Source organism: Delphinapterus leucas, chromosome 11 (assembly GCF_059928025.1).
Source record: "Delphinapterus leucas isolate spDelLeu-1000000601 "Yukka" chromosome 11, BTC_Dleu_Yukka2, whole genome shotgun sequence".
NCBI lineage: Eukaryota > Metazoa > Chordata > Mammalia > Artiodactyla > Monodontidae > Delphinapterus > Delphinapterus leucas.
Window position 1 is genome coordinate 20,274,593 of NC_143139.1, and position 12,283 is coordinate 20,286,875.

The following is a 12,283-nucleotide window of genomic DNA, read 5'->3' on the forward strand; positions in this document are numbered from 1 at the left end:
AAGGAAATTCCCAAGATCTAGCTGTTTATGGGAACAAAGTGTTTTACAAACAGGGACATTAAACGCCTTGGCTAAAGTCGAAATGACACTGTCTAAACCATACAGTCTATCACCGTGCTGAGTCATAATTACTCATTCATTTGTCTTGCTGGGAATACATCTGTGGCATTCAAATTCAAGGAGGCTGAATCCTCAGTAGAGCCTGTTGTTCCGTTTTATATCTGGGTAGTTCATTTTGGGAGGAAGCTTGCACATAATGTATGATTAATAGTTCCTTATTGAGAATATGTCCCGTAGAGCTGGTGACCCTCTTATAGAAAGACTTTTTGTTTGCAGTATCTAAAGGCTTACGTCTTGGGCAAAATAATGGCCTGCTGTGGCTTTTTGAGTTTCTCTTCTAGAAATTTTGAGCCGACATTGAGAGCGTGGTGGTGATTATAACTCTAAAGTAAAGAGTTATGTTGGGGCACTTCCCTGGTGGATCCAGTGGCTAAGACTCTGCATTCCCAATACAGGGAGACCAGGTTCAATTCCTGGTGAGGGATCTAGATCCCACATGCTGCAACTGAAGATCCTCTGTGCTGCAACTAAGACCCAGTGCAGCCAAATAAATAAATAAATATATATATTTTTTAAAAAAGAGTTATGTAGGGAGGCTTTCTAATAATCAGCTTGTCACAGCCTTGCAGGTTCAGGCCATGAAGAGTTGAGGCACTAAATTCATCTTTTTTTCCTTCTATAACCACAATACCCAGGTCATTCTAACAAAAATAAGAGCACAATTCTCATTCTGTATCCAAATTTCCCCAACTTTTCCCAAAGGCCCTGATGGCTGATTTTAGTTCCCAGGTGGGGTGTGATCAATGATTCCCCGTTGCCATTTCTCCATCTCTAACTGGTAACCCCTAAAGCACTGCCCGCCCCCGCCCCCGCTGCCTGAATTACTTTAAATTGAAATTGTTATTGAGACCATTGTAGATTCACATGCTACATGTAAGAAATAATAGAGCTGCACTTTGCCCAATCTCCCCAGTGATAAGTAATATTTTACAATACTGTAGGATTCTATCCCAACTAGGATGTTGACATTGATACAACCCACTGAACTTATTTGGGTTTTCCTAATTTAACTTGTACTCATGTGTGTGTATATGTGTGTATGTGTTTAGTTCTACACCTACGTTCATTTTTGAATAATCATTTCAGCTAAAATGTATGGAGTACCTGCTATCTACCTGGCACTGTTCTAAGTTCTTTACATGTATAATCTCATCTAATACTCATGTACCAAGTACTGTATACTTAGCTCCATTTTACAGATGAGAGAGGCTAAATGATGTGGCAGTGGCAGAGCAGGGCCAATTCACTTTACCACCAGGCCACACATCTCTCATTACTACAGAGCACCTCTTGGTTACAGAATTCAGCCCTGTGGAGCTAGACTGTGTCCAGAGGGCCAGGAGGCTGGGAACACACTTCTTAAGTAGCTATAAAAGTCAATGTCTCTTACAGGGGATTTTTAGGTGAAATTATTCTATCTGATACTATAATGGTAGATATAAGACATTACGCAGGCTCCCCTGGTGGCGCAGTGGTTGAGAATCTGCCTGCTAATGCAGGGGACACGGGTTCGAGACCTGGTCTGGGAAGATCCCACATGCTGTGGAGCAACTAGGCCCATGAGCCACAACTACTGAGCCTGCGCATCTGGAGCCTGTGCTCCGCAACAAGAGAGGCCGCGATAGTGAGAGGCCCGCGCACTGCGATGAAGAGTGACCCTTGCTTGCCACGACTAGAGAAAGCCCTCGCACAGAAACGAAGACCCAACACAGTCAAAAATAAAAAAATAAATAAACAAATGTGGGGTTTTAAAAAAAATTATAGTTATTCAATTTCAAATATTAAAAAAAAAGACATTACGCATTTGTCAAAACCCATAAAACTGTATAACACAAAAGTGAATCCAAAGTGAAGGATGGGTTTTAATAAATAATAACGTATTGAGGCTTCCCTGGTGGTGCAGTGGTTAAGAACCTTCCTACCAATACAGGGAACATGGGTTCTAAGCTCTGGTCCAGGACAATCCCACATGCCGCGGAGCAACTAAGCCCGTGCGCCACAACTACTGAGCCTGCACTCTAGAGCCCACAAGCCACAACTACTGAGCCCACGTGCCACATCTACTGAAACCCATGTGTCTAGAGCCCATGCTCCACAGCAAAAGAAGACACTACGATGAGAAGCCCACGCGCAGCAGCGAAGACCCAACACTGCCAAAAATAAATATAAATTAAATAAATTAAAAAAAATAATAACGTATCAATATTGGTTCATCAATTGTAACAAATGTACCACACTATTGCAATACGTTAATAATAAGGGAATGGGGGAAGGAAGAGAATGGGAACTCTGTACCTGTGCTCAATTTTTCTGTAAACCTAAACTAGCTCTAAAAAATAATCTATTAATTTACAAAACAGAAATAGACCCACAGACATAGAAAAAAAACTTATGGTTACCACAGGGGAAAGGAAGGGGGGGATAAATTAGGAGTTTGGGATTAAAATATACAGACTCCTATACATAAAATAGATATCCAACAAAGACCTACTGTATAGCACAGGGAGCTATACTCAATATCTTGTAATAAGCTATGATGGAAAAGAATCTAAAAAACATATATATATATGTGTGTATATATGTATATACATACACACACACACACACACAAACTGAATCACCTTTCAGTACACCTGAAATTAACACAACATTGTAAATCAACTATATTTCAATTAACATTTTAAAAATAATAATCTATTAATTTAAAAAATATTTTTTAAAAAGTCAATGGTTCTTTCAGATGGACCTGACCACAAAGTAACTGAAAAAACTTTTATCTTTGGAAATCTCCAAACTGTGGTCACTGAGCATTTATATTTCGCCAGCTGCCTTACATTATCTGAAGTGGCAGGAATATAGTGACAAAAACTCAGGCACTTAGAGGGTGCCCTGGGGATGTGTATGGCTTTTTTCCCCTTCCACATCTTCCCCTGCACGGATCTCAGAAGCTGAGCAGAACGCGGGCAGACAGAGTAAAGTGCCTGTAATTCCCATCCATTCCTGGGCCTGTGGAATTTGAACTTATGTTTACTGCGTTGTCACTCGGACATTAAATCTTAACTGTCAAAATATTCTTCAAGGCAGAGAGAGGAGTTCAGCATGGTATCCCAAAATGTCTTTTCCATACTCTTTTCAGCAGCTCTGAAAGAAAATGTTGCTACCACTCTCAAAAATACTGTTTTTATGTTCCCATGGAAATTCACAAAGGGAATATTATATTTAATCTTTACCACAAGCAGAAATACTTATTTCTGATGGAAATAATATTAGACATGGAAATCATGGAAAATATTATCTAAACTTTTATATTGAGTAAGAAATCCATCCTGTACCTCTTGAGTATTGTACACCTAGAGCAATCAGGAAAGTGGCCAATGACTACCCACTGTGGAAATTGTTCCTTTGACAAACATGCTATGCTCCCAGGCAACCTGTACCTCTACACATTATCATATAAAACCAGAGAGACAAATTAATCTTAAGAGCTATTTGGAGGAAGATATCTGAACAGACCTCACACTCCTCCACCCCAAATCACAATCCAATATGAACTCATAATCTTTTTCATTGGCTTTGGTAATTGTACCCTTTGAAGACGATCTGTGAATATGCATATAGCCCTTAGGCACTTTAACTGCCATCTCATCCAATTAACAGATAATTAAAAATGCTTTGTGTGAGTACCTTTTCCCCTTTCCTTTTATCACCAAAGAGTGAGCAGTGCCTGTAAGGATGAAGTGCAGGAAGCAGTCACGGCAATGGGAGATGTCAGATGTATCAAAAGCAAACAGCCAACTTCCTCCCATTTCACTTTGTCACTTGACCCCCGAGGTTTGGGTTTTAATGATGAGCTATTCTCCTTTAACGAGTCAACTAGTTCTTATGGGACTAGTCGTGAGATGTTCCCAAAGTTTCAGTATGTTGCTAGAGTCATCCTCACGTAGAGTGTCATGGACAGATTATTTTCAGAGCAAACGAGGACCAAATCATACTTACAGCTAAATTGGCGGCAAGATCCACTTAATACTGCAACCAGTCTTTTCCACGCTCATCAATGGGAGGAAATGGGCATAGATAGCCTCGAGAAAAGGAACCTGACTAGATAGAATAATCAATTAACTATATTTTAAGGGATTTTTTTTTCCTATAACAACCAAGATGGGCTATCAAGTTAACCTATGATAATGAACAACTATCAAATCTCAACCTCCATTCAGGTTTATTTCTCATTCATGCCATGAGTCCAACATGGATCAGCAGAGAGGTCTCTGCTTCATTTAGTCTCTTGGGGCCCAGGATAATGGAGGCTTCTTGCTAACTCATGAGCCCATGAAGTAGGGAAAAGAGGTGTGCGGTTGACACCACCCATTAAATGCTTCCACTTGGAAGTGACACATGTCAATTCCACTCATATTTCATTGGCTGAAGCAAGTCACTGGCTAAGCCTAACTTCAAGGGGGCTGGAAATTGCAATCTTCACAGAGACCCAGAAGGAGGAAAACCAGAATATTTTTGAGTAGATCTGCCTGTTCCCTGCGACTGACTCATAGGAGCTTAATAATACTGTGCAGTTTGATAATTTAGCATCTAGTGTTTTGATGCTGCGTGAGTGACCCTGAAGGTCTATGATAAGATCTATTGTCTTGCAGGAGGCAGGTATTTAGCTAAAGAGTCAGCTCTGTGGTTCCCCACTTGTCACATTCACTGTAATTCAAGGAAAGTGATTAGAAACGGTGTCTCTTATAAGCATACTTAGTTGTCCGTTATGAGAACTTTTTATTGTTTTAGGAACTAAGAAAGGCTTTGTCTTCCATGGAAGAGTTGGCATGTTTCCAGTTGGGAATTAATTCGAATCTGTTGACCCTGCAGAGAACTAGGTTATAAACTTTGAATTATCCCCAAGAGTTAACCTTATTTTCTTAGCTGCTTTTAACCTTGTTTTTCTCCTTTGTAATTAATTGTAAAACAATGGTATTATATTTATCCTTTTTATATACCACCTCAAGCTCTTTTGAGAAAGAGATGAAGAATGAATAAAGAATTGGAATTGAAAAAAAACAAAACAAACCTGTCACTTTGTTAAAAACAACCATTTTCCTGGTTGTGATGCTGTACTATAGTAATGCAAGATGTTACCACTGGGGGCAACTGAGTGAAGGATTCACAGGGTTCCTGTGAATTATTTCTTACAACTGCGTGTGAATCTGTAATTATCTCAAAGTTAAAAGTTTTTTAAAAAAATCTACAATAGCCTCCCAAAGATGGTTGACTGCTAGTGCTGGTGCTTTAAGTCTATTTAAAGGACTTGAAAATGTCAAGATTCTCTTTCAAACCAATAATTTAATGAAGAAATGCCCAATTTACCATACAATAAGATTCATTGTGGCAAAGACTTGAACCACAGTCAAGGGATATTTCCATGAATTACTAATAAAAAAAAAGACACAAGATTTATACAGAAAGTGAGTACTCACTTTGTCTCTTTCTTTTCCTTCCTTCTTCCTTCCCTCCTTCCTTCCCTCTCATCTTTTTCTTTTTCTTTCTTTCTTTCTTTCTTTTTCTTTCTTTCTTTCTTTCTTTCTTTCTCTCTCTCTCTCTCTCTTTCTTTCTTTCTTTCTTTCCCTCTCTTACTTTTTTTCTTTTAAAAGATACAATTAAATCCCTCCTATTGCTAAAGACTATGGTAAGCAATTGGTAAGGAAGACAGAAAGGTGTCTGCCCACACAGTGCTTATGTTTTAAAGGAGGAGACAGTAAAATTGCAATTGTGATACATGCTTAGAGGAAAACTAAGAGAGGGCTGAGATGAGATAAGGGGAGTGCGGATCCACTGTAGACAAGGTGGCCATCTGAGGAGATGGAGGAGGAGAAATAACTAACACTGTGAAGAGCAGAAGAAGAGCATGTGTGAAAGGCCTGGGAGAGAGATGGATCTGCATATTTTTGAGAACCCGGAAGGTGGTCAGTATGGCTGGAAGATGGTTGGTAAGGAAAAAGCAAAGATGATGTTGGCAACATTGTGGGCAGAGCAAAAGCCTAGTAACTCCAAGTGTTGCTATAGGTGATTGTCAGCTAGGACTGACATAATTACTGATATGTGTTCTAAATTAAACAAGTTTGTTGTTGAACTAATAAATCGTAAAGTAGTCGTTCTTTGTCTCTCTCCTGTAGATACCACTACTGTTCCCATATTCCTCCATATTCAGTTTCCAAAGAGAAAGCTAATGAACAAGGACGTTAAGCAATTAAAAAATGTGAAAGAAAAGTTAGAATTAGTACTGTTGCAAGAGCCCTCCATATGTAAATAAAACACCGGCAACAGGAAAAGTCCACTCGTTGACACACGTAGGACAAAATATAGGTATATTATGATTCTCAGCGTCAGCTCTTTCCACTGGGATGGACACTCTGCTCCTCGCGTCTTTTCCATCTGCCAAAAATTCTGATAAATGTATTTATAACTTATTTATCATTAGAGCTTAGGCTAAAATACAATAGCCCTCGCAGAGGTAACACTATGACTTGAATTTACATTAAAGGCTAAAAGACTATCTTGGAGAGAGGTTACCTCCTAGGTATAGAGAAGGAATGGCAATAGATGAGAGGATTAAATTAAAATATTGAGTGGGGCTTCCCTGGTGGCGCAGTGGTTGAGAGTCCGCCTGCCGATGCAGGGGACACGGGTTCGTGTCCTGGTCCGGGAAGATCCCACATGCCGCGGAGCGGCTGGGCCCGTGAGCCATGGCCGCTGAGCCTGCGCGTCCAGAGCCTGTGCTCCGCAACGGGAGAGGCCACAACAGTGAAAGGCCCGCGTACCGCAAAAAAAAAAAAAAAAAAAATTGAGTGGATTAAACTTTAATGGTGATATTTTATTTATTAAAGTTGTGAGGTGGGTGCATAATGATAAAAGTATTAATCTTTATAATGTTTTGGATTTTTGTATATATTCCTTAATACCTCCTTTATTAAAAGTAGATGATTACCTTCAGATTCTCTCCTAAGAGTAATTTTCAAGCAAATGAGCTCTTAAAAATAGAAAAATTAAAGGAGAGTGGAGAGATGGAAAGGATCATGAAAAAGACCGAGTCCACTAATGACAGATTTCTCAGACTGGAGGAAGCTTAGAGCAAGAAGAGACTTAAGGAGTCAACCAATGGAGGTCCTTCTTTTTAGAGCAGTAAATCTGTTCAAGGTCACGGGGCCAGCTGGCGGAGCTGGTGGAGGAGATAGGGGGTCAGAGCCTCACGTCCAGAACTCCAGACTTCAGTCTGTTGCTCAGCATCACACTACAACTGCTTGGAGTTTCCTCTTGGTTTAATCACTGGTGACACCAAATTTCATTTTAGCAACACAAGGACTATCTGGAAGTTAGAAGTAGACCTGTTACTTACCGGCAAACTGGAGAAAGTATCTTAAACGAGGATGAAGAGGGGTAAAAGGGACAACCACAATGGCTGAACAGAAAAAGCCACTGAAGAAATAACTACAGTTGATTCACCAGGGGGGAGTAAAGCAATGTAGGAAAAAGAGCATCATATCAGGAAGTATAAAAGGAATGCTGCCTGTAAGGACTGTGTCCTCTCCATTGCCCAGAAAGTTACTAAAGCTCACTGTCCGGGTGCAGAGTCTGAAGGTTGAGAGAAGAAGAGAGCTTTGAGAGGGTTTTTAAAAAGACACAAAAGTTAAAGAGAAAAAATGAGGCACAAAGAGGAGAATTGGAGTTTCACCTAGAGAATTATTGAACACTGAACACTAATATTCTATCATCTTCTCCAGTGTGTAGATGTCTGTCTGTAGATAGAATATGTAGGAAAATGTCTTCATTTGGCAGCAAAAAGGATTTTAGACTTTAGAGAAAAAAAATTCCTAACACGTTAAACATACGAATGATCTTCTAAAAGGGCCAGCTGTTTCTTCTGTCTGTGCTGGTTTAGGTGTAGTGCAGCCAATGTAAGAGTCACTTCTGGTCCACAGTAGAGCAAGAAACATTCTTCTGGTAGGAGCTAAACCTAACTGACTTGCCTCTCAGCACCCTAATTTCAGGTTCTAAGAAATCTACTACACTCAGAGCTGGGGAAGGAAAAGCCACTGGGATCCCTTGGGCCCAGCACTGCAGCTGCACTGCCTCACAAGCACATTCCAGTCCCTCAGGTTATTAGACAATGAACTGTCACTGGCAGGGAATTTACTCTGATATAAAAGGAAGCAGTTATCCAGGTTAGTGTTCCAAGAAAGTTAAGAACAGCTGCAACTTGGCTGGGAATCTTGTTTATCTTTTTAATTGTGTATATATGTCCAGAGGCTCTCCAATGGCTCTAATATAAAGAATAAATGCTGTGTGGGAATTCAGTAATTAAGAGTCTCCTGTTGTTTCCTGTGTGGTAATTTTCACGGAGACCACTATGATAATTTACTCACATGAGGCTGAGACAGAAAGGAAGTGCCAGGAGAAAACTCAGAAATAATTAGCAATTCAGGAAGTGCATTTCATAATCAAACCTGCACATGTTGGGTTTTGAGCAAACTTGACTACCTTGAGTACAGTGACGTAAAATCACTTCGACTTCAGAACAAATGCCTTTGTTGATAAAATTGATTCTATCTTTCAGATGAATGTTTTTCTGGGAACTCCCTGGTGGTCCAGTGGTTAGGACTCTGCGCTTTTACTGCTGAAGATCCGGGTTCAATCCCTGGTCGGAGAACTAAGATACCACAAGCCTCGAGGTACGGCCAAAAAATATAACAATAATAATAATAATAGAGGGAAGAAAGAGATATAACCTAAACAAAATAAAGAATATCTATACAAAACCAACAGAAAATATTTTAAAAAATAAACAAATCTTCTTCTAACCTCGCAATAGTTTCTCAGGAGTACCTCCATTTGATGTTTGCTGAGAAGTATTTAGATCAGCGTTTTCAAATGTGAATGTGCAAATGAATTACCTTGTTAAAATGCAGATTCCGATTCAGTAGATCTGGGGATGGGCCTGAGATTCTGCACTTCTAACAAGTGCCTAGGAGAGGCCCATGTTGTTCGTCTAGTAACGATGCTTTGGGTAGTGAGGTTTTAGATAACTTCGAAACTCATCCAGTAGTTGTTTTAGATTTTAAAAGTCACTCTCTAAAAACAATAAATTAAATTAATCCCAAGCAACAGGAAGCTAAGATGATTTTCAAAGCTAAATGCTATGTCTCTTTGGGCCAAGAAGGAGCTCTTGCGAGTTGAGATCAAGAGCAAGCTGGCAGACAAAAACAGTGCCAGGCAAGATGCCACCTGATGGGGGAGATAGGGCTCAGCCTGAATTACCTTGTCCATGGGTTTTGGCAAACTCAGGTCTAATCAAGGTCATTTTCAATAATGAATGGTTACAGTCTGGTTGATGGGGTCCAGCAATCATCATCATCGAACAATAGGCAGTGATTTTGTTCCAAAGGAGTCAATCTGGATGGAAACTGGATTAGTCTATGTCTAGGTAGGAAGAGATGATGTCCAAGCTTGAGGCAGTGGCTGGGCCCCGGTCAGATGGGCTGAGGCTGTGAGCAGGGTGATTCTTACAAAGAACTGTATCAGTGCAGAAATCCAGTCAATCAGGATGGATGGACAAGCAGGTTGAGGGTTAGGGAGAAAGTGCAGTGGGATCCAGGGGCTCATCCAAGAGACACCAGATGCTGGGATTAGGACAGCAAAGCTAATTTCATGCTTCTGAATTTCTGCTGTTAATGTACTATCAGACCTGTTTCCAATTAACTCATGAATGAGGTGAGACTAAGTCTGCAGATGAAATGTCTTCAATACTTGGAGCTAAGTGGTGCTTCAAGAAAAAGTGTGGAGCTGACAAATATTGTGTACCTCCTAGATGCTGAGCACTACACAGGGTGTTTAATACATACCACATAATCATATTTAATACATACTTGTCAGGGTAGGCTGCATCTGTAAGATAACACATGTCAGCTGCTGTGCACCGTTGCACATTTTCTAGCACCACACGTGAGTATGTTGATGGGAGTTTCTTTTTCTTGTCTTATTTTACATCTTGAGTTTTGGTGCCAAGTTTTCTTTTTCATGTGAGGTTTTGTTTCTGCTTATATGATTGTCATTGTTATTTGCCACTGTTTACAATTATATAATAGGATTGATTATATAATAGGATTAAAGAATTTTGCTCTGAGAAGATAAGAGAATGAGGAAGATGTAATCCTTTGAAGAGTTATCGGTCAAGTGGTAGAGGCAACCATTGACATAAAAAATTATAAGTTCTCATGGTCACCTAGATGAGAGCGGAAGGATGAGAGTAGAACCATCTGTGGCCTTCATATGCTCAGCTGAATACTAGCCATTCAAGTCAGTGAATAGTCATGAGCATAACTGTTGAAGTGTGTTGGAATTATTGACATTAAAGAGAGTTTGCAGGGACTTCCCTGGAAGTCCAGTGGTTAAGACTCCAAGCTTCCACCACTGGAAGCACGGGTTCAATCACTGGTTGGGGAACTAAGATCCTGCATGCTGCTCAGCACAGCCAAAAAAAAAAAAAGAGTGAGAGAGAGAGAGAGAGAGATTGCATTAAACTGGGGCGGAGGACTACTCTTGCAGAAAATGCAAACATTAACCTCGTGCTTATGGCAAAAGGCAGCCCAAGAAATATACCATTTCTTCTCATAGGAAATATGAAATCACCTTCTCATGTGACAAAAACCAAACTGATGAGGAAGTATTTTGGATGTTCTCTGTCCCCATCACTTAACCTCATTTGGCTTCTTATTGCCTTTAAATTGCCTTGTCAAATATCACTGGAGAAGCAGACCGATTGGTTCTCTTTACTCAGGAGTTTACAAAGACTGTCTTGCAAAATATAACTTTAATATATGGGGAAGGTAGGTAAATAAAAGTCCAGACAACTACAAAGATGATTCCTAAATTGAGAGTGGTAGCGAGAGCATTGGTAAGTATGGGGTTGGACCTGGTGGCCGTGCTGTGTGAGGTCAGCACGGTCCAGACGACTCCATGATGACCCTTGTAGCCTAGTGGGTCTGTGAAACTGATTTCTGCCACCAAGATGACTGCTCACCTGACAAAATAACCCCATCCCTTAATTATACCAAAAAGGGAGTTCTTACCATCTACTTTCGGCCGCATTGCATTCTAAGGACATTGATTCAGGCAAGAAACACTAAGCTAACAGTATTTCATGGGGTATTTCATGACCCAACACTAAAAACTATTTTCCTCACTGATGCCTGAAATTTCACTGGTGAGGTCTGCCTTCATTTAGTCAGTTTGGGTTGTATAACGTAGCTAGTCCTGGAATTCTGAACAAACTATCACCGGTGCCTTATGCAATGAACAATTTTCTGAAAGCTAGGCATGCCTTAGGTAAGACACCAGAGTCAAAAGGAGATAATATAGCACATGATTTCCTTCCTTAGAAGAGGGAACCATAAATAAGAGTGTTAAGAATGTTGTTCATTGTTGTACTAGTCAGGGTTCTATAGAGAAACAGAACCAATGTATATAGAACCTATATAATATTTATGTATAATATATAACATGACTTAAGGCCTTCAAATGATTGGATGTGGCCCACCCACATTAGGGAGAATAATGTTTTACTCAAATTCTACTGATTTAAACGTTAATCACGGACTTCCCTGGCGGTCCAGTGGTTAAGATTCGGCACTTCCAGTGCAGGGCGTGTGGGTTCAATCCCTGGTCGGGGAACTAAGATCCTACATGCCACATGACACAGCCAAAAAAAAAAAAAATGTTAATCGCATTAAAAAAATACCGTTTGCACAGCAACATCTAGGCTAGTGTTTCACCAAACAACTGGATACCGTTGCCTAGTCAAATGGGCACATGAAATTAACCATCATGGTTATATTCATGCGGAACATGAAACAATTTGTATTTCTAAAAACTGAAAACACCTGATTACTTCTCAATAATTTTACCAACCACTGCTCAATGGCTTTTATCTCCAGGCTTGAGCAGATTACACGTTTCTAAACTCACCTTATGCAGTAAGGGGAGCTAGATGATGCCACTTGTCCTGTGGCAAGTATTTGCACCCTGGATCTGGGACGTTTCACCACCCCCATCAGGCCTAGAGGGAGGGGCTGATCCCAGCTTCTTCACCAGTATATGGTGAAGTATCTATTAG

General features: G+C 40.2%; 1 protein-coding gene across 3 annotated transcripts in view; it reads right to left on the reverse strand.

The window, feature by feature from the left end:
• The window catches only part of BCAT1 (branched chain amino acid transaminase 1), a 226,942-nt gene that overhangs the window by 106,414 nt on the left and 108,245 nt on the right, over positions 1–12,283 (reverse strand). The window lies entirely within an intron of this gene.